Consider the following 23,133-nt stretch of genomic DNA (forward strand, 5'->3'; position numbering starts at 1 on the left):
GGGAACTTATAAAAGAAATACCTGTTATTACATGTCATAGCAATCACAGCATTTTTTTCCTCAAATTTAGTTCCATTTTCTTTCTGCAAAAAAAAAAAAAAGAGGCCTGAATCAATGTAAAAAGTCCCATCCGTAACTCACCAAAAGCAAAAAACAAAAAAACAATTCTGTTCATATGATATTTCCCTTGAGGTCTTAATTGGTTTAGTCTGTAGGATTTCCTTTTAGGGTGACATTATCAGAAGAAATTACCCTGTACCATTACCTTTGGTCAACGAGATTTGACAGGCTTTCCTTCTCTCTCATCTGCATCTAAGTGGAGGTTGCAAGCAATTCCCTGAGACAGGAAGGTGTCGTCTAGACGTGACCCTTTGAAGTTTCTTTTACTTCCATCTTCAGTTCACTGCAGTTTCATTTTGGAGGGTCATCAGCCTTAAACACCCAGAATCTGTGGACGATGCTGCTTTATTTATTATAGCCATTTACTGTAGTACTCTGTGCTGGAGGAAAAGTGAGGCTAGCTGTAGAATTTGCCTGAAATTCCTTCAGTATCACCCTTGGTAACCTTCACTTGGGCAGTGGCTTCAGGTCAGGCAAGAATACAGGGAGAATCTGGGAAGAGAACTTTGCAAATTGGGAAGGTCCAAGGGAGTGTATCTCAGTCATGCAATAGTGATTTCTTGTCCATTTTGTTTTTCTGAGGACAGAGCATTCCTTGAAAATGTGCAGTTTAAAACTGGTAATAATAATTACAGAAAAGAATGGTGCTTCAGCCAATTTCTTAACTAATTTTAAAAGCTTGCATTGTTTGTTTGTTTTTCTCCTTACATTATTTCCATAAAGCAATATAGTTAAATTCTCTTGATTCTAGTACATTGGACAAAGTTTCAAAACAGTTTGTCTCTTTAGGAAAAAATTACTTATTTCCTACAGTGCACCCAATTTCCAATGGATACAGTAGACTGTGTCTAAAGGGTTGCACAGTCTTCAGCATAGTCCTTGCCTTCCTTGTTCCTTGTTAGTACAACATTAAAAAAGTGGTAACCTTAATGAACCCTGAGACTCCTTTAGACTTTTACGTAGAAACTAATAACATCTACAAGTCAGTCTTGCAACTGAACAGTACTTATTGTGAGGGATGGGGGAGATAGGGGTAGAATGGGGGTAGCATAGAAATTCTAGACTTTTTTTTTTTTTACTGATAAAAGGATTAACTTTACTGTTTTATATTATATACCTGTTCTGTTTGTTTTAATACCAGTAACTTCCCTGCCTGTGTTCCTCCTGCTGTAGGAAAAAGTTTTACTCACTTCTAATTTACATCTGTCTTGCCCAAGTTGCAGTTTTAGGAAAAATGTGGAAGTGGTCAATTTCCCAAAACCTTTTGTAAGTAAGGCTTTACAGTTACTGTGCCAAGACCTTAATTCCAATAAGGAAACTTGCTAATAAGTTAAGACAAAATGGTAGGAACAGGTTCTGAGAAATGCTCTTACATTTTTCGGGTAGTGACCTGGGTCTCTTAGTATCTCACAGTTGAATTGATTCCTAAGAACTAGAAAGATGATGTTTTGGATTGATCCCTATCACAGGGAGGTAAGAGGGAGAGAGGTTGCAGCATAAACACTGCTAAGCCAGAGAGAGCAGTCTTACAGAATGCTCTATCGTTTGAAGCAGTGTTTACCTGTGTATCATCTCACATTGATTTTGATCCTAAAAATACTCCTTCTTAAATAGGCCATCATCAAGTGGCCATTTTCAGATTTCCATTTTTCAGGGTATGGAAACTGAGGCTTTTGCTTAGTAACTTTCCTAAATTTGCATAGTTAATAAAAAACAAAATATTAAAACTAGGTCTTCTGATTGTGAGATCTGGCCACTACACCAAAATTTAATGAGGATTCCTTGGTGAGAAGGGAAATATAGAATAATTTGGTTTCTTGAGATCTGCCAAAGGCTAAACCTTTGCAAGCATCATTTAGCCAGAGTGTAAATAAAATCTGCAAAGTACAGAGCAAATATGCATTGTTTTAAACACCCACAAATTGATATATGAATGTTTTTTACATTCTTTTACAAAGCATTTTACAGCTGTTCAGTTTTAAGTTGACAGACTTTTTGCACATTTTTACCCTTCAGTATGTCAAAAATATTCCCCCTAAATTACACCACGTATATTTAGGAGATGGTTTTCCAGCTACTTTTCAGAACCAGTGACATGGAGTGTAGAATGAAGTAAAGTTTTAAAATCTGATGTTTATGGTTGGGGACTGAGAAAAGTAGATTCCTAAAGACTCCTAAGAGATGAAAAATTGCACATTATAAATATCTGAAAGAGTTGCTAAAATTATTTTCTTTGTGATTCAGATGGGTAGGTGTGTTTTTATTGTAGATACAGTCATGGATTGAGTCTTCTATTTTTATTAATTTCTTTAATTCATTAGAGCTTAGAAAAATTATTGTATGTATACTCTTAGAAGCTTACCCATAAACTCAGTAATGAAGGTTTAAAAAGTAAAATTTTATTATTTGTTGATTAGAATATTATATACCAATACTCTGTGGTCACAAATATTTAAAAATAAGACTAACAAACTGGAAAAAAGGATTTAGTCAAATAGTTTAGTGGTGAGATTATGTGATTTTTTTTCTTTGAAGAGTTTGGTTTCTAATGTTTTCATAAAATTACTGTGCATAATTTTTATAATAATTTTTAAATAAAAATAAAACACTGGGAAAATAATTGAAAAGCTGGTACCCTTTGTTTAATAAGTCTCTTTCTAGTCACTATTTGTTTATTTAATAATTTTTTCTAGTCATTATTATAATATTTCTGTCCTATTTACTATTTTCTGATTTTGAAGATTAATAGGGTTAATCATTAGTGCTTTATTGTCTAGCAGAATCAGAGGATTTTCACCAAAAAAGAAAAAGAAGAAAAGGATCTCACTGTAAGCCTGAATCATACCAGTAATTTTATTGGGCCTCAAAGTGTTCTGAGTTTGGAGGAAACACTCTGTGTAAAACTTGCAGACTCATCTGGTAGTGATTTGTCCATTTACTATGTTTTGGACTTGCATCCCGGTCAGCTGTTGCCAAGAGAAGGCAGACAGGGGAATAAAATTATTATCAAGAAAAGGCTTGGAAACACACTGAATGAAGAAAACTGAGATAAACTCAAACAAAATTAAGGATGAAATGGATTCCAAGAAATAAAAGGGGTTAGAAAAAGAAGTGGACTCAGTCCCTCTAGGATAGTTTTCTTTCTTTTTCTTCCTGCCCTTGACATATCAAGTATTAGTCTTTAAATTTATTTAATTAATTGGACCAACTAGGAATAGATTTTCTCTAGTATTTCAGTCAAATGGATTCTATGTCCTGAAAAGTTGCCTTTGTTGTTACTCCTTCACCACTGCTTTAGTAGTTTTTAGTGTAATTTCTAGCAGGTTTATCTTATGAACTCACTATTTCTCAGATCCAGTTAATGAAAAAATATGTACATAACTAATGTAAAGAAATTTAAGAAAAAGATATAATTTAAATATAGGAAAAAAACATTATGGGCCAAGGACTTTAGGTGTACTTGTATGCCAAATGAGACCTATAGTTTAAATAAAAAGATACTGAATGAAGATAGAATTAAGTAGATAAATCCCTGTTATATGCAACTCAAAAATATTTGTAACACACTTGAAGTTAAGTGTTCAGAAATCTTTGGATATGAAATGCATCCTTTAGGAGCTCACCAAACTTCATTAGATCTTTTGACACTTTTAAATAGAGTAATTGTTATAATCACTATTATTTATTAGGGTACTCTAAGTTGATAATATTTACTAATAGACTGAAGATAGAATTTATGCATTCAGTCAATAAATTGCAGTTGAACCTCTGTCTTTGAGGAGCTGTTATTATAAAACAGACAACATTGATGGTGACCAAGAGGTAACAAATAGAAGACATTTAGATAATGTGTCTTTTTGTAATCTGTTCAAAATGTAAAGAACTCAGAATGATGAAAACAGTTTATATATGCTCAAGTGAAAGTGAAAGTCACTCAGTCGTGTCCAACTCTTTGTGACCCCATGGACTGTATAGCCCGTGGAATTCTCTAGGCCAAAATACTGGAGTGGGTAACCTTTCCCTTATCCAGGGGATCTTCCCAACCCAGGGATGGAACCAGGTCTCCCACATTGGCAGGCGGATTCTTTACCAACTGAGCCACCGGGGGAGCCCAAGCATACTGGAGTGGGTAGCCTGTCCTTTTTCCAGTGGATCTTCCCGACCCAGGAATCCAACCGGGGTCTCCTGCATTGCAGACAGATTCTTTACCAGTTGAGCTACCAGGAAGATATCAGTAAAATAATTTAGAATTTCAGATTGATTCATATGTCTAAAATAGTAGTTTGTATGAAATGGGTAAATATTTGAGAGAATTGTATTGCATAATACAAGTGGAAAGGGCACTCTTGGCATCAGGCAAACCTGGGCGAGAATCCCACCACTACCACTTACAACCTGGATGATCTTGGGCAAATCATTTAAACAATTTACTTATATATAAATAGGTTGTAATTATATCTTACTCACAGAATTCTTGCTGACAATGTAGCTATAGTGCCTAGAATGACAACTGATACATGAAGGAGTTCAGTAAACGGTGGCCACAATTATTGTAACAGTTTTAGTGATTACTTTATTCTAAGCTTTTAAATTCATAAAATTTCATAATTTTAAAAAGTATAAACTTCTTATGCTTTATTTTTTATGTAAAGTTCTTCTAGGATTTCTTGATCATATTATTGTGACTGACTTCATCTTGAAACAGGTTAGAGAATGGTTTGGGATAAATTAAAAGAAACTGGAGGTTGATGTGCTGAAGTTTATCATGCTGACTTTCTGCTACTGAAGTCACATTTATACCTCAGGACTGCTGCTACTTGGTAAAAGTATGACCTACTCCTAGGAAAGAAAAAGAAAAAAGGGCAACTTATGGATTCCTCTACTATTCCAGGAGTTAGTACAGTTGTAGCCACTGCAGTCTGTGGGGTAGGCATGTTTTTTGTCGCCAAAGCCATCGGTCACGGGTCTGTTAATTCTATTATTTAGGAAAGAAAAGGAGTAGAAATTTGATGGTTATATTTATAATTTTTATATTAACAATATATTTTAGAAATCTGTTATGTAGCAATCTTTTAAGGTTCATCAGATCTTACTGTTATTTTCATCAGTCAGTTCAGTCACTCAGTCGTGTCCGACTCTTTGCGAGCCCGTGAATCGCAGCACGCCAGGCCTCCCTGTCCATCACCAACTCCCGGAGTTTACTCCGAACTCATGTCCATCGAGTCGGTGATGCCATCCAACCATCTCATCCTCTGTCTCCCCGTTCTCCTCCTGCCCCTAATCCCTGTCAGCATCAGGGTCTTTTCCAATGAGTCAACTCTTCACATGAGGTGGCCAAAGTACTGGAGTTTCAGCTTCAGCACCAGTCCTTCCAGTGAACACCCAGGACTGATCTCCTTCAGGATGGACTGGTTGGATCTCCTTGCAGTCCAAGGGACTCTCAAGAGTCTTCTCCAACACCACAATTCTTCTGTGCTCAGCTTTCTTCACAGTCCAACTCTCACATCCATATATGACTACTAGTAAAACCATAGCCTTAACCAGATGGACATTTGTTGGCAAAGTAATGTCTCTGCTTTTTAACATGCTGTCTAGGTTGGTCATAACTTTTCCTTCCAAGGAGTAAGCCTCTTTTAATTTCATGTCTGCAATCACCATCTGCAGTGATTTTGGAGCCCCCCAAAATAAAGTCTGACACTGTTTCCCCATCTATTTCCCATGAAGTGATGGAACCAGATGCCATGATCTTAGTTTTCTGAATGTTGAACTTTAACCCAACTTTTTCACTCTCCTCTTTCACTTTCATCAAGAGGCTTTTTAGTTCCTCTTCACTTTCTGCCATAAGGGTGGTGTCATCTGCATATCTGAGATTATTGATATTTCTCCCGGCAATCTTGACTCCAGCTTATGCTTCCTCCAGTCCAGCATTTCTCAAGATGTACTCTGCATATAAGTTAAATAAGCAGGGTGACAATATAAAGTCTTGACGTACTCCTTTTCGTGTTGGAACCAGTCTGTTGTTCCATGTCCAGTTCTAACTGTTGCTTCCTGACCTGCATACAGGTTTCTCAAGAGGCTGGTCAGGTGGTCTGGTATTCCCATCTCTTTCAGAATTTTCCACAGTTTATTGTGATCCACACAATCAAAGGCTTTGGCATAATCAATAAAGCAGAAATAGATGTTTTTCTGGAACTCTCTTGCTTTTTTGATGATCCAACGGATGTTGGCAATTTGATCTCTTGTTCCTCTGCCTTTTCTAAAATCAGCTTGAACATCTGGAAGTTCATGGTTCACGTATTGCTGAAGACTGGCTTGGAGAATTTTGAACATTAATTTACTAGCGTGTGAGATGAGTGCAATTGTATGGTAGTTTGAACATTCTTTGGCATTGCCTTTCTTAGGCATTGGAATGAAAACTGACCTTTTCCAGTCCTGTGGCCACTGCTGAGTTTTCCAAATTTGCTGGCATGTTGAGTGCAGCACTTTCACAGCATCATCTTTAGGATTTGAAATAGCTCAACTGGAATTCCATCACCTCAACTAGATTTGTTCGTAGTGGTGCTTCCTAAGGCCCACTTGACTTCACATTCCAGGATGTCTGGCTCTAGGTGAGTGATCACACCATTATGATTATCTGGGTCGTGAAGATCTTTTCCGTACAGTTCTTGTGTATTCTTGCCGCTCTTTAATATCTCCTGCTTCTGTTAGGTCCATAATATTTCTGTCCTTTATCGAACCCATCTTTTATTTAATTTTCCCTTGGTATCTCTAACTTTCTTGAAGAGATCTCTAGTCTTTCCCATTCTATTATTTTCCTCTATTTCTTTGCACTGATCGCTGAGGAAGGCTTTCATATCTCTCCTTGCTATTCTTTGGAAATCTGCATTTAAATGGGAATATCTTTCCTTTCTCCTTTGCTTTTTGCTTCTCTTCTTTTCACAGCTATTTGTAAGGCCTCCTCAGACAGCCATTTTGCTTTTTTGCATTTCTTTTCCATGGGGATAGTCTTGATCCGTGTCTCCTATACAATGTCACAAACCTCTGCCCATAGTTCATCAGGCACTCTGTCTATCAGATATAGTCCCTTAAATCTATTTCTCACTTCCACTGTATAATCATAATGGATTTGATTTAGGTCATACCTGAATGGTCTAGTGGTTTTCCCTACTTTCTTTGATCTAAGTCTGAATTTGTTTTCCTAATGTTCATTAAAGTTTGTCTTTTATTGCTTTGCATTTCTCATGGTGCCTAAGTTAGGGCCTTGCATGTTTTTAAGGTTTTTAAATAAAAGTTAATTGATTTATAAATTCCTATTTCCCCTAAGTACTTGTCTTTTTCATGACATTTAGAAATGTAGCAATATGGAAAATGGGGTTGTGTAAGTTCTAGGTTAAGACTTTAAAAAGTCTTTCAGCGTTATCTTATCCTGAGACACCATACATAGAACCCGAATTAACTTATTTGAAGATGACAGATCTTATAGAAAAAGAGGTCCTGTTATAGAAAGACTATAAAGAGAGATTCAGCCAGACCTCAGTCATTCCTGCTATACTGGCCTATAACCTTGAAATGTGGATGAAGCCATCTTAGATCCTTCATCTCTGGTCAGACTGCAAGCTGGCAGATGCATGAGTGAGCTCAGTGAATACCTTATGGAGCAAACATAAGCTGCCCAACTCAATCCAGTCCTTACTGCAGAGTTGTTAGGAAATGAATTGTTGTTGTCTTGTTTTAAGCACTAAATTTGAAGATTGTTATGCAGCAATAATTAACTTATATTTTGTATAAGAAAATTATGTGTAATCCCATCACTTTGACAGAAACGAAGAGTTTGGAATAATTCCTATGGTGTAGAGAGTTTGTAATTTGCTTTTTAAAATTTAACATTGTGTCATAAATATTTTCTTATGCCATTAAGAAATCTTTAAAATATTTAGATTTAAAAGAAAAAAGATACATAAAATTAAAATCAACAACCCAAACAAAAACATCCTAAAAAGTCTTTAAAAAATGAGCAATGTATGTTCTTCTCTATATTACTGATACTTTAAATGTATGTGGGATCTGGGCTGTGGGATCTGCAGATTAGTTATCTATTGCTGTGAAATAAATCATCCCCAAACTTGATTACTTAAAATAATAATAAACATTTTTTTGTCTCTCACAGTTTCTCCCAGACAGGAATTCCAGAATGTCTTGGCTTGGTGGTCTGGCTCTGGCATGAGATTGTAGTCCAGATTGTGGCTGGTCTGCAGCCGTCTTGAGCCTTTACTGTGCTCTGCTTATTTGCTCGGTTGTGTCTAACTCTTTGTGACCCCATGAACTCCAGCACACCAGACTCCTCTGTCCGTGGGGATTCTCCAGGTAAGAATCCTGGAATGGGTTGCCATGCCCTCCTCCAGGGGATCTTCCCAACCCAGAGATCCCAGGTCTCCCACATTGTAGGCGGATTCTGTGCTATCTGAGCCACCGGGGAAGGAGTTAGCTATTGCTATGAAAGACATCATCCCAAAACTCAGTTGCTTAAAATAACAATGAACAATTTTTATATTCACAGCCCTTTACTAGGGCTGGAGTATTTACTTCTCAGATGTCCTGCTGAAGGGACTGACAAGTTTATCCCTGTAGTTGGTTGGAAGCCTCGGTTCCCCCCTCTCCATAGGGCTGGTTGAGTGTTCTCAGGACATGATGGCTGGCTCACCCCACATCATGTGACCCAAGAACTGAAAGTGAAATCCTGCAGAGCCTTTTATGGCTAGCCTCAGAAATTACATGCGGTTACTTCTGTAGCATCATTTTAGTCACTCTGGTCAGCCCTATTCAGTAATATATGTATCATCTTTGCTGAAATATAGAATAATATAAATGGCCATTAGAAATATAATGACTTTAATAAAATCTGACAGAATATTGAATCAAAATGGCCACAGTATGAAAATAGTTTTATTGAAATATAACCTTAGGACTTGAGGATTGTGTAGCTATGCAAAACAAGGTTTATATGTTCTGTTTGGAAGAAAAATTTAATTTATAATTAAAAATCATCAATGGTGAAGAATAGGTTAATAAGTGAAGAGATTAAGAAACTAAGTTGTATTTCATTATTTCAGTGAAATGATGTATTAAGAAAAATCTTCTACCACTGAGTTAAAAAAATTATCTGTTGAAGATTAAGTTATGCAGCAAGCTGAGCTGAAAAGTAACTTAAAACTATTTTAAAAAGCAGTAACACTGAGTTAATGCACATAGTGTGAAACTACATAAAGTGAAGTAGAGTTAAGATATTTTCTGATGGATAAAATTGGTTTATAATGTAGGTAATCAAACTGGAAAATGCAAGTATTTTCAAAGAGTTATTGTTAAGTTTTTAAGTAACAGTTTTCCTTTGTTGCTTTATCCACAAAACCAAAACTGATTCATGATATCCTGGTAGACTATAACTTGAAGATACTTTGACAATCAGTGAGAGTCTTCCATCTAATACAATAATTTCTTCCTATAACTTTTTGATAGATATATATCTTTTACTTGTATCTCTCTGTTGGGCAATTGTAATTTTTTAAATTTTATTTTTAAAATATTGAGTCAAAATGTAACATGTTATAATCTATGTATTTCTGTCTTTAGAATAGGAAATAGTTTTTTCTGCTTCTCCATGACAGCCTTCAAGTGTCTTTCTTCATCTTGCTTTTCGATGTCATATATACCAAGATCTAGGTTATTCATAGGCAGCATTTATTGTCACTGTCCACTTCTTTAGGACTTCATTTTCCTCACTGTGCCATTGTAAATGCAGTCTCAAAATGTGACTAGAAAATACAGATATACATTGATCTGATAGAATTTGAGTTTAATACATTACTAGAAGTATACATTGATCTGATAGAATTTGAGTTTAAGACTTTATTAGAAGTATAAACCTCATGAAGGCAGGGACTATATGTTTTTACTCAACATTACATGTAGATACCTACCGCTTAGCAGGTTGTCTAACACACAATAAACTTGTTGAATAAATCAATGAATGAATATGGCTCAACTTAGCATATGTGTCTTTTTGCTAGATCCTAGATTTGTTCCTTTCTTAAAAATTCAGGGTTACTTTACTAGTGGATGATAGTACTTTGTGGAGAAGGAAATGGTAACCCACTCCAGTATTCTTGCCTGTGAAGTCCCATGGACAGGGGAGACTGGTGAGCTACAGTCTGTGGGGTTGCAGAAGAATCAGGCGTGACTTAGTGACTAAACAACAACAATAGTACTTTGCACTTTTTAAAAGTTTATTCCAACATTTCAAAATATCTTTTGGATAAATTAGTGGACCATCCCTATATTATTGGACTATGTCTGTTTTTCATTGCACTAGTACTACCCCAGTGCCCTAAAAGCATTTTTTTTTTTAAACCATGAAAAGGACAAGGATATTATGCCCAGTGGGAGAGGAAAGCTGGACAAGATCAATTCTGTGAATTTAAATAAGATCACATAACAAGGATAGCCTCTTTACTCATATAAGATTCAACAATTGAATTTTGTACTAATGCCTTTTTGAAAATAACCAAAACAAACAAACAAACAAAACCAACTGGAAAACAAAAGCACCTCTTTCTTGCATTTGGAAATTATTAGATCTAGATTTGGCTCAGAATGAAGAGCTCTTATTCATCATCTACACATTTGCTTTGTCTACACATTTTCTTGAATTTACTGAAGCTGTTTGTCTTAAGTGTAGACCTAGCTTGGTTTTATTAAACTTTTAGTAACTGACAGGATAAATGTCAAAATTAAGAGGTTTACTTTAAATTGAAGCTGTTTATTGAGATAAGCTGGAGTGATTTTAGCTTTCATGTCAACCTTAAGTGGAATCTACTTACTTGTTCTGGTCATTCAAGAATTACTGTTAAAGTTGCCAAAACATTTGCATTAGAAAGCACCAACTCAGTTATTCAATTGCCACCCAGCTAATCAAGGTGTAGTTAGTTTGTTGGAACAAGTAAAGTGCCCCTAAAACTTAGAAACAAGACTACTTTCTAAATGTAAGACAAAAATCATTGAGTTTTATATGAAATTAGGTATCTGTAGAAACTGTTAATGTTTGCCTGAGGTTGTCCATGGTTTAGATAAAATACTCTTCCAAACTCAGTTTGCTCAGATTCTTACTTACAAAGCTATTTTTTGATTAGTAAGTCAGTCTTCCAGATGTTTTGATTTGGAAGGTCTACTTCCCTGAATAATGATAATAATAGGTAGACCTGCGTCCATGGTTACTAGAAAAAAATATTCCTCATTATAAATGAATGTGTTGCTTCATGAATCAGCCTCTGGTGAATTTAGCTAACCTAAATCAGTATTTAGGAGCCTATTCAACTCTAGGTGCACTGAGAACAACAAAAAGTTACAGGTATTATCGTATTAGCTCTTTTTACATCTGTGTAGATAGCCAACACCTTTCCTCTTATTTTATCCCTAATTTCTCACTTTAAATATTATTCTAAAGAATCCCACTGTAGTTATTAATATAGTGAATAGATATCACCATCATCATTATTTGCTAAAATTCTAATTTGAGCAAATAAGTTTAGCAGTATACAAAGTACTGATTGGCTCAGCTCATTAAAGTTTTCTGAGGTGTGAGCTGAATTTGACAGTAATAAAGGCTGACTTGTCAGATAGTGTGTTTGCCTGGTATTTTGGCACCATGCACCCAGCAATAACTATGTAACAGCATAGTTATCATAATGTCTGTAAAGAATATTTCAGAACTGTAAAAAATTATCTAACTCAGAATGTGTATAAGAGATTCACTTTCTATGAGTGAAACATGAAATGTAAGCATTGAAATAGAAGTAGGACTACCAGATTTTACATGAAAAATTCTGGTGTCCTAAGTAAGGAATTTTTTCTGTTTCAAGAGAGTTCCTAAGAACTGCTGTAATCTATTTATGGAACTTTCAAAACTAAGAATATAAATATTTATTCAGATAATATAATAGCCATAAAATATAATGTGGGTATGGTAGGCAAAAATGGCACCCCCAAAGATATATTCCCTTCATCATTCCTGGATCCTTGAATGTTACCTTATATAGCAAAAGGTATTAAATATAAATATTTAAATATAAAAAGATGTAATTATATTAATGATCTGAGAGGAAGAGCTTATCCTGAATTATCTAGTGGGCCCTAAATGCAATCACATATTCTTAGAGAGGCAGAGGGAGATTAAACAGACAGAAGAAGAGAAGATACACTGAGAACAAGGCATATGAAGGTAGAATAGAGATGTGGCCACAAGCCAAGGGATGCCAATAGCCACTAGAAGCTGTGTAGAGAGAAAGCAAATTAGCCAAGATGGCCTGTTCAGGCTCTCTCATCCCAGTGTTTTTGTAGGTAATTACTGTGTAACAGTTGAGATCATTTATGGCACTGCACATGGGCTTCAGGAGGTACTGGCTTGGTACTTGCTACTTTGTGCTTTATGCATGTATGAGCTCCACCTAAAAGTGCAGCGGCGTTACTGCTGGTGTCACGGCTGTATCGGTTGGGTCGGCCCCAAGAGGAGAGAATGTAGTGTGTCTGCTGCTATGGCTGCAGTGTCAGCCAGGAGAGAATAAATGGGTTGCAGCTCATACGACTCCTTGAGTCTTCTCCCTCCTCTTAGCTCATGCCTTGCCTACCCTGGATTCAACGAACAGCGTGCACAGTGAGATACAGCAAGGCAACTGACGAACAGGATCAGCAGAACAAGTTGGAAGAGGCAAAGAATGAATTCTGTCTCCAGAGATAGTGGGGCTTTATGAAACCTTGATTTTGGACTTCTGACCTCCAGAACTCGAAGGGAATAAATTTCTGTTGTTTTAGGTTAGCACATTTGTGGCAAATTGGTATAACAGTCAGGGGAACCCAATACAGTAGGTGTAGGTTTACAGTTTTGTTCCCTCCCTAACTTAAAAATCATACTACTTCTTTGGTGGTGAGATACAGGTAGAAAGCAAACAGTTAGTTGTACCTTTGATGAAATGCATTGTGGTCTTCTTACATGTTTATATGATATTTTGCTATGTTATTTTCCTTCACTTTTAAATAAAGAATATATACATATTCTTGGCTTAAAAAAACATTTGGCTACACTGATAAACCTGTTTATCAGACTGATAAACATTAGGTTGTAGTCTAGCTCAACACAATTTGTTTGTCATGATTTGTTGATATGTTAATCAAAACACAATGACAGCACATGATGCCTAGTTTTCTTTGCTCTTTGACTTCCTATGTTCAACAATGCATATTCTTATGTCAACGAAAGGAGCACTTATCTATTCATAGGGTCTCTGCTTGAGTTTTTGCACTTACAGGCATGTCACATAGGGACTCTGTTTCCTTTTTCCTTCATTCTCTGAATATTTATTAAGTTTCTGTTGGGTGCCAGGTGACTCAGAATGCTGAGGACGTGGTGGTAGATGGGTCACAGAGGACCCTTCTCTCTTAGAGTCACTTCTAGCCCGTTAGTGCTTTTGCACAAATTAGTAAAAGGTCCTTTCAGCAGTCACAGCTGCGAGGGTACAGTATTTGTCCAGCCAAATAAAGCTGGGGTTTAGCCTCACTTGCTCCCTTGGCTGGGTACTTTTGTGTCCAACCTGTACTGCTATCAGCAGAACCCTGGCTTTGTCTCAAGAAGATTGGTGTGTAGTCATAGCAGATGGTTTTCTCAGTACCTCCAGCACTTCTTTTTACTTTGAAAAAGAGATAAAAAAGTTTCTGGGTGACTGAATAGAGCAGGCTCCATTTCCAAATAAGGTTGCATATATCTATGAATGGAGAAACTGAGAAGGTGAATATTGCTAGTTTCTGCTCCTGCATGCTTTCTCCCATAGAAGCTGGTAGATTTATCTTGACAGGTTTTCATGAACTTAATTCTGTCCCACAGGTCATAGAATTTGTTATGTTCTGTGTTTTCTAGAAGGTAAAATGTTGATGAATTAGAGAAGAAACCTACTCCTGTGATGCTGAGGATTATTCTGTGGGTTCTGGACTGCTAAAATTTGTGGAGAGGTGCTAATAGGCTGTGAGAAACTATTTGGGAGGATGATATATTGAATGAAAAAATATTACAAGAACAGAAGTGGCCAGAGCTACACCATAGATGTATATGGAGAAAACGCTGCTCTTTTTGGACCGCACAAAATTATTGCTTGACAAGGATGAAGAAACCTCTTGAATTCTCAGATAGTCTGTCTTCTTTTAACAGCAGCAAAGGTACATGTGGATAAATGGTTCATGTATTTTCCATAAGTAAAGGTAATATTTGCATTGTTCAAAAGAGGAAATTATTAACCATTAGGAAACTTGAGAATACTGTGGGATTTAAGGTGTGTGTGTGTTAGGGGGAAAGTGTGTGTGTGTGCGTGTGCATGTGCACATGTGTACATGGTAATTAGGTGTCTTTTGCTTTAAAGAGATAATGGGAGATGTTTTGCTTTAAAAAGATAAAGGGAGAATAAAGTTTCTTCATCTTTCTCTGTCATAGCATAGGGATTTAGGGACAGAAAAATAACTGATAAGTGATCCTTTTTAACAAAAAAGAAAAAAAAAGAAAAAGCCTGAATCAGTAATCCAGCTTGCCAAATGAAGTCTGATGTATAGAAAGATTTGTATTTTAGGGATTGGGGCTGAGTGGGAGTGGAAGAAAAGATGTGAAGGGGGAAAAAGTAACCAACAGCAGGCTGCAGATAGTTAGGACAGAGCCAAGAAAGAAAGACAGAGCCAAGATCTGGAAGATTCATTCCATTCTAAAGTAAGTATCTCCACTGCTTAGTTAAGCTGAGAGAATGGTTTATGTTAAAATTGCCTGTATGTGGGATAGCTTACTATAAATGCTCTAAGATGACTGAACTACTCATTCAGTTATAATTAAGTTGGTCAAAATAAATAAAGTTCTGTCTTTGAGTTTTAACTATTCAAATAGGTTGTTACTACATTTAAACAATTGAGTATGATTTAAAATTGCACTTGACTAGAAAGTGAGGTATCTTAATAGTAGCCTGATTTTTTTTACTTACTTTTTTAATGGGCAAGGAACAGAAAAATCCCTGTAAAGACTCATTCTTCTTTCCTTCAATTTCCATAATTGTATTGAACATCAAAAGCAGAGTGTATCTTTTTATACAGTATCCTCACAGGTTAGATAATAAAGGCCATAAGGTTAAATGTCTCTCGTTTATATAACTCTAGTTGTGGACTTGGAACATGGCTATAAAACTCAAGTGGGTTCCATCCCATGCAAAACTGACTTTTTTTGTTTTCAGGTACAGGACAATAAGTTTGCAAATCAGACCTAATCTCCTGACTATAATTGACAGCAGATAGATCTGAAAAGACACTGATTGAACCAAACACAGATATATTTGACCAGTGAGTTTTCATTTGAGAGAATAGCTGCATGTGTCAGTTGCGGCTTCAGTAATATACATTATAAACTGTATCTTCCATACCACACAAGCAGTGACATCCTTCTTTCTTGACTTCTCATGAAGGCCTGGTTCTGACTGAGTCTTTTGATGGTCAGCCTGCATTTCTGTTTCCTGAATGCTGACTCACAGTCTCCTTGCTCCCAGCCCACCCAATGGGCATCCTTATAAATAGAAAGATGTGTTAGTTCACAAAAGAGGAAGTGGTAAGACCCAAGGAAAGCGTTTTGCTGCTCTAGAGAGCTCTTTTTTCTCTGGGAAATTTCTGAAACATGACAAACTATCAGAAACAATTCCCAGAACCCAACTTAGGAAGAGTTTAGTATCTACTGGAAGGCAGCATAATGTAGTGATTAAAAATACTAAAGTCAGATTTCCTGGATTTGCATTTTAGCTCCTACAAGACTACAGGGCTTCAGACTAGTTGGCTAACTTATCTCTGTGCCTCATTTTCCTCTTTATAAAGTAGTGATAATAACAATACCCATCTCATAGGGTTATTGTCAGAATTGAGTTAATATAAAGTGCTCAGAATAGTAAGCAGTCTAATTCTTTTAAAATACAGTAAGCATTGCCAGCAAGATACTATTAATATTTGAAGGGTGTAGAGTGATACCTCAAATAATCTGCCCAGTAGAGTTTCCTAATGCTTTGCATTTTGTATTAGAAATCACTCAGAGTAGAACAAAATTAAGACATATTTGTTACAGGGACAAGGGCCATAAATTGGAAAAAGGCTAGTGTTATATTTACTTGTCTGTGATAAAGGGTAAGGGTTGTAGCACTCTCTATAGCTCTCCTTATTAAGGGCTAGTTTTGTCTCAGAATTCAACTCAAGACTGAGTTTTCAAATGAGGACTAAAGTTGGTTGGTCAGGCTTTGGTGCTAGGTCTAGCTGCAGTGACATCCAACCAGGTTAGTTAACCCAAATGACATTATGCTGCTGCTGCTAAGTCGCTTCAGTCGTGTCCGACTCTGTGCGACCCCATAGACGGCAGCCCACCAGGCTCCTCCGTCCCTGGGATTCTCCAGGCAAGAACAACGGAGTGGGTTGCCGTTTCCTTCTCCACAAATGACATTCTGATGGCAGTTAAAAAAAAAGTACTGAAGAAGTATGATTTGGAAGAAATATTGGATTCGTTTATTTCCATAAAGGAAGTAAGGTGAGTGACTGGCATTTTCATGAAAGCAACTTGGCCTCCATATGAGGAAATAGTTTTCAACCACAACTGTTTTAAAATAGAAAAGGCTGCCGTGGTAGGTAATAAGCTTTCACACTAAAAATGTTCCAGGAGAAACTGGCCTGCCACTAATCAGAAATATACCTGTATGTTCGTCTGTAAAGTGAGGATAACCACCAGGGTTGTTATAAGGATTAAAGGAGATGATATGCATATGGCAGTTAGCATGGGGCTTGACACATTGTAAATATTCCATGAATGGTAATTGCTGATACTACCATAACCACCATCGTTGCTACTATCATTATTATTATTAATTAGAATTTTAAATTTAGCAAAGATACTGGATTAATCTCTCTAGTTTTTCTGAAAATAGATGGCTAGCTTATGCTAACCGTTTTAAGGTCTTCTTCCACTCAGGAAGTTTAAAATACTTAGAAATGGGAGACATTTTGTGTTGTAGAATATGGTGTTACTCTTCATGTGTTTATTATGCTAGTTCCTTTGACTATTCTATTTATTATTCTCTACTTTATTTAGAATGGTTTAACCTGTGTGTAGTTCAGCTGTATTCTTTGTTAGTATAGTAATTATAGACTTTCTTCTGTTTATAAAGATGAAAAGGAGATGGGATAAAGAGACGAAAGAAGTTTCAAGTTTAAATACCAAGGTCTTTATTTCTCAGCTGGTGAACAGGTTAGATGAGAATTATTTTAGAGAAAAAAATGGCACCTTGTTTATTTTCTCCTGAAGGATTCATTTTGTTCTAAACTCACACTTTGAAAGTTTTAATACTTTTTTTTGTGACTGTGTCTTTTCTTGCAAAAAAGAAATTTAGAAATAAAACAAAAATCAGCATATTTCCTTTCAAGGTGAAGGAATAGAATTTGCAGAAGCAAGATTAGAACAAAAAATTTAAATGAGCTGCATGTTTAAATAAAGGAAAAAAGTGAAAACTATTATTAGAAAATTAAGAAATAAATTAATAATTATTAATTATAATAAATTGTAATAATAAATTATATAAATAAATAATTAAGAAAAAATATTTTTTCTTTTGCTCTAAGTATATTCTCTGATATAGAGTATTTTATATCACTACAGAAACCTCTAATTGTTCTCATTCTGTATTCATTGATGGTGAGGTAGAGCTCCACAGGACAAATGAAAGATTTCAGATTTGTCACATCTATGAGGAAATAGGGGACAGGAAAAAGGAACACAGATAGTGAGGTTATAAAGGGTTCAGAATTGTAAATGGTTTTGCTCTATAATCCCTACTCGTTTAGCAGATGATAAATGGAAGCCCTGTTGTGGTTGGCTTCATTTTTATTTTTTCTGTCTGTGTGCAGTTTACTTAGATTCTCTTCTCCTTCAAGGATTTTTTTTCACCCTTGCCTATAGGCCTGCAGTGGCAATCAAGACTGAACAATAGGTGCCTTCTTATTTCAAGTAGGTAATTTGCATTTCTGAGGATCTCCTGACTGGATTAAACACATTTCCCAGAGGCTTCTGCAACTGGGGGAATGCTCCTTCTAGAAATTTACTTCATCTCTAGCAGGGTAGGGTGTTGCTCAGCTTTCACACTCCTGAGAGGCACAAGGCAGCTGAATTTGCACAAAGTAATTGTTTCATTTTCGCTGTGATTCAGTTATTTATAAACTCAGAAGGGATGAGTACATACTTTTTCCTAATTTTCATACTGTTTACTTGAGTGTTTTGCTTAAAATGAAGTAAGCAAGGTGTGAAAGAGCAGGAAACTAGAATTTTGAAAACCTGTTCTTCAGTTCTGATTTTAGGTCAACTGCTTTGCCATACTGAGCCTCAGTTTCCCCATTTGTAACTTGAGGGATTGCCACCCTTTAGAGCTCTGAGAGATGAAAACTCTATGCAATAGATAACACTGATGGACCCTTCTTTCCTTTCTGCAAAAACAAAGTACTTTGGGAGCAGGCTTTATAGTGGAAGTGGTATCTCAGTTGGTCTAGAATGGAAAGGAATTCAGTAATGAATAGTCCATACTATAATATGAATAGGCCAAAGAGGAGAGATTGGAGCTCTGGACTATATAGAGGAAGCAGCACTTACAATGGAACCTCAGGGAGGCTGGAGAGATAACAGGAAAAGCCAGAGAACAGAGTCTGGAGGCAAGGAGGAGGTCATGCCAGATGTCACTAAGGTGAAAGTGAAGATCACTCAGTCGGGTCCAACTCATTGTGGGCTGCATGGACTATATAGTCTATGGAATTCTCCAGGCCAGAATAATGGAGTGCATAGACTTTCCCTTCTCCAGGGGATCTTCCCAACCCAGGGATTGAACCCAGGTCTCCTGCATTGCAGGTGGATTCTTTACCAGTTGAGCCACAAGGGAAGCCCAGGAATACTGGAGTGGGTAGTCTATCCCTTCTCCAGAGGATCTTCCCAACCCAGGAATTGAAGCTTGAGCTGGGGTCTCCTGCATTGCAGATGTATCCGTTACTAACTGAGCTATGAGGGAAGCCCCCAGATGTTACTAAGGACCCACTTAAGGCTCATGTCTATTAGAACATATAACGTTGGAGACTTTTTTCATGAAGTTGGTTGGAATAATGGGACAGAATATTGTGTTGGGTTTAATAGTAAATGTGGAGGCAAAATATAGATTATTATTTACATAATAATAAAGAACTATAAAGAAGCTTGGCTATTTGGTTGGGAAAAGAAGGAGAAATCCAGGAATAGATATAGAAACATAGGGTCAAAAGATATTTTCTTTTTAAAGAAGGAGAGATATTGATATATTTATATATTAAGGGAATAAAGACAATAGTGAAGGGATAGTAGATGCAGGCCAAGAAAGATGCCAGCCAAAGCCCTGCTTAAAATTCTCTGGTCTTTTGGGACTGACAAATACAGTCCTTTGATTTCTGACTGTTCTTACCTTGCTGACTTTATCTCTAATCATCCTCTGCATGGTCTTGAACTGAGCAGTGCAACTGAACTAAGTATGATACTTCCTTTATATCATTGCAGATGTTAGTCAAAATGACTTTCCTTTTTCTCCTCCTTCTTTTTCTTCTTCTTTTTTGGCCTGGCTAATTTTCAGTTCAGTTCAGTCCAATCACTCAGTCGTGTCTGACTCTTTGCGACCCATGGACTACAGCACACTAGGCTTCCCTGTCTATTGCCGACTCCCAGAGATTGATCAAACTCACATCCATTGAGTTGGTGATGCCCTCCAATCATCTTATCCTCTGTCGTCCCCTTCTCTTCCTGCCTTCAATTTTTCCCAGCATCAGGGTCTTTTCTAATGCGTCAGTTCTTCACATCAAGTGGCTAAAGTATTGGAGTTTCAGCTTCAGCATCAGTCCTTCCAATGAATATTCAGGACTGATTTCCTTTAGGATGGACTGGTTGGATCTCCTTGCTATCCAAGGGACTCTCAAGAGTCTTCTCCAATGCCACAGTTCAAAAACATCAATTCTTCAGTATTCAGCTTTCTTTATGGTCCAACTCTCACATCCATACATGACTACTGGAAAAACCATAGCTTTGGCTATACAAACTTTATCAGCAATGTAATGTCTCTGCTTTTTAATAGCTGTCTAGGTTGGTTGGTCATAGCTTTTCTTCCAAGGTGCAAGCGCTAATTTCATGGCTGCAGTCACCATCTGCAGTGATTGTGGAGCCAATAAAGTCTGTCACTTTTCATTGTTTCCCCATCTATTTGCCGTAAAGTGATGGGACCAGATGCTATGATCTTAGTTTTTTGAATGTTGAGTTTTAAGCCAACATTTTCACTCTCCTCCTTCACTTTTGTGAAGAGGCTGTTTAGTTCTTCACTTTCTGCCATAAGGGTGGTGTCATCTGTATATCTGAGGTTATTGATATTTCTCCTGGCAATCTTGATTCTGGGCTAATTTTCACTTATCCTCAAAGGTTTTTTTCAGATGATCCCTTTCTTTAGGAAACATTTCCTGTCATCTTTGTCCTCCACCCTCACCTTAGCCAGGGTTAGTCACTTCAATTGGAATTCCTTTAAAATTCTTTGTAGACTTTTATGTTATTAATCACATAATATTAAGGTTTTAAAACTTGTCTGCTTCCTGTAGATGGCCAAGAATTTCTGAAGGTCAGACAGCACTACTTGAGAAGTAAGTGCTCAATAAATATTTATTAAATAAGGCAAGGAGGGCAACACTTGAGAATCACGGTGTCAAAATGAACTCTGCTGTGTTTCAAAGATTTTTGATTGAATGTCTCTTTGCTCCCCAGTTCTACTCTAAAATAATTGTAGCTTTCTTGATTGTGAGAAGGAACTTCTAGTAAGGCAGATAGTTAGTAGTCATATTGCCACCTGTTCTAAGGCCAGGACAGACTCCATTAATCAGTTACTATACTTGCTCACACAGCTTGAATGTTGCCTCTTTACGTGGTAATGGATCACTGTTGACACTTGGGGCAAAACCTATTTGCTGTTTTGCAGTCTCTTGTTTTTCTTAAACCTTTTCTTTGTTCTTGTTATTCAGTTGCTAAGTCATGTCCTACTCTTTAAGATGCTATGGACTATAGCATACCAGGCTCTTCTCCTCCACTGTCTGCCAGAGTCTGCTCAAATTCATGTTCATTAAGTTGGTGATGCCATCTAACCACCTCATCCTTTGACATCCCCTTCTTATTTGCCTTCAGTCTTTCCCAACAGCATGGTCTTTTCCAATAAGTTGGCTCTTCACATCAGGTGGCCAAGGTGTTGGAACTTCACCTTCAGCGTCAGTCCTTCCGATGAATATTCAGGACTGATTTCCTTTAGGATCGACTGGTTTGATCTTGCATTTCAAGGGACTCTCAAGAGTATTCTCCAGCACCACAATACAAAAGTATCAGTTCTTTGGTGCTCAGCCCTCTCTGTGGTCCAGCTCTCACATCCATACATGACTACTGGAAAATCTATAACTTTGACAGTATGAACCTTTGTGGGCAAAGTGATGTTTCTGCTCTTTTTTTTTATTATTATGCTTTCTAGGTTTGTCATAGTTTTTCTTTCAAGGAGCAAGTGTCTTAATTTCATGGCTGCAGTCACCATCCACAGTGATTTTGGAGCCCAAGATAATAAGATCTGTCACTGCTTCCACTTTTTTGTCTTCTTTTTGCCATGAAGTGACAGGACCATATACCATTTGATCAGAGTTATTTTAATGTTGAGTTTTAATCCAGCTTATTTGTTCTCCTCTTTTACCTTCATCAAGAAGCTCTTTAGTTCCGCCTCACTTTCTGCTATTAGAGTGGTGTCATCTGCATGTCTGAGGTTGTTGATATTTCTCCTTGGAATCTTGATTCCAGTTTTGTGATTCATCCAGCCTAGCATTTCATATGATGTACTCTGCATATAAGTTAAATAAGCAGAATGACAATATACAGCCTCCTCATACTCCTTTCCTAATTTGGAATAAGTCAGTTGTTCCATGTCCAGTTGTAACTGTTGCTTCTTGACCTGTGTACAGGTTTCTCAGGAGACAGGTAAAGTGGTCTGGTTATATGATCTTTTAAAGAATTTTTCACACTGCTGTGATCCACACAGTCTAATGCTTTAGTGTAGTCAATGAAGCAGAAGTAATGTTTTTTTTCTGGAATTCTCTTGCTTTCTACATGATCCACTGAATGTTTGGCAGTTTGGTCTCTGATTCCTCTGCCTTTTTTAAACCCAGCTTATGCATCTGGAAGTTCTTGGTTCATGTACTGCTGAGGCCCAACTTGAAGGATTTTAAGCATAACCTTGCTAACATCTGAAATGAGCACTATGGTATGGTAGTTCTTTGGTATTGCCCTTCTTTGGAATTGGAATGAAAACTGACCTTTTACAATCCTGTGGCCACTGCTGAGTTTTCTAAATTTGCTGGCATATTGAGTACAGCTCTTTAACAGCATCATCTTTTAGGATTTTAAATAGCTCTGCTAGAATTCTGTCACCTTCATTAACTTTGTTCATAATAATGCTTCCTAAGGCCCACTTGACTTCACACTCCAGAATGTCTGGTGAGTGATCACACCATCATGGTTATCCGGGTCATTAAGACCTTTTTGTGCAGTTCTTCTGTGTATTCTTGCCACCTCTTCTTAATCTCTTCTGCTTCCATTAGATCCTTACCTTTTCTACCTTTTATTGTGCCCATCCTTGCATGAAATGTTCCCTTGAAATCTCCAAGATTATTTAAGAGATCTCTAGCCTTTCCCATTCTACTGTTTTCCTCTGTTTCTTTGCCTTGTTCTTTTAAGAAGGTCTTCTTATCTCTCCTTGCTATTCTCTGGAACTCTGCATTCAGTTAGGTATATATCTTTCCCTTTCTCTCTTGCCTTTCACTTCTCTTCTTTCCTCAGCTATTTGTAGA

Source organism: Odocoileus virginianus, chromosome 5, assembly GCF_023699985.2.
Source record: "Odocoileus virginianus isolate 20LAN1187 ecotype Illinois chromosome 5, Ovbor_1.2, whole genome shotgun sequence".
NCBI lineage: Eukaryota > Metazoa > Chordata > Mammalia > Artiodactyla > Cervidae > Odocoileus > Odocoileus virginianus.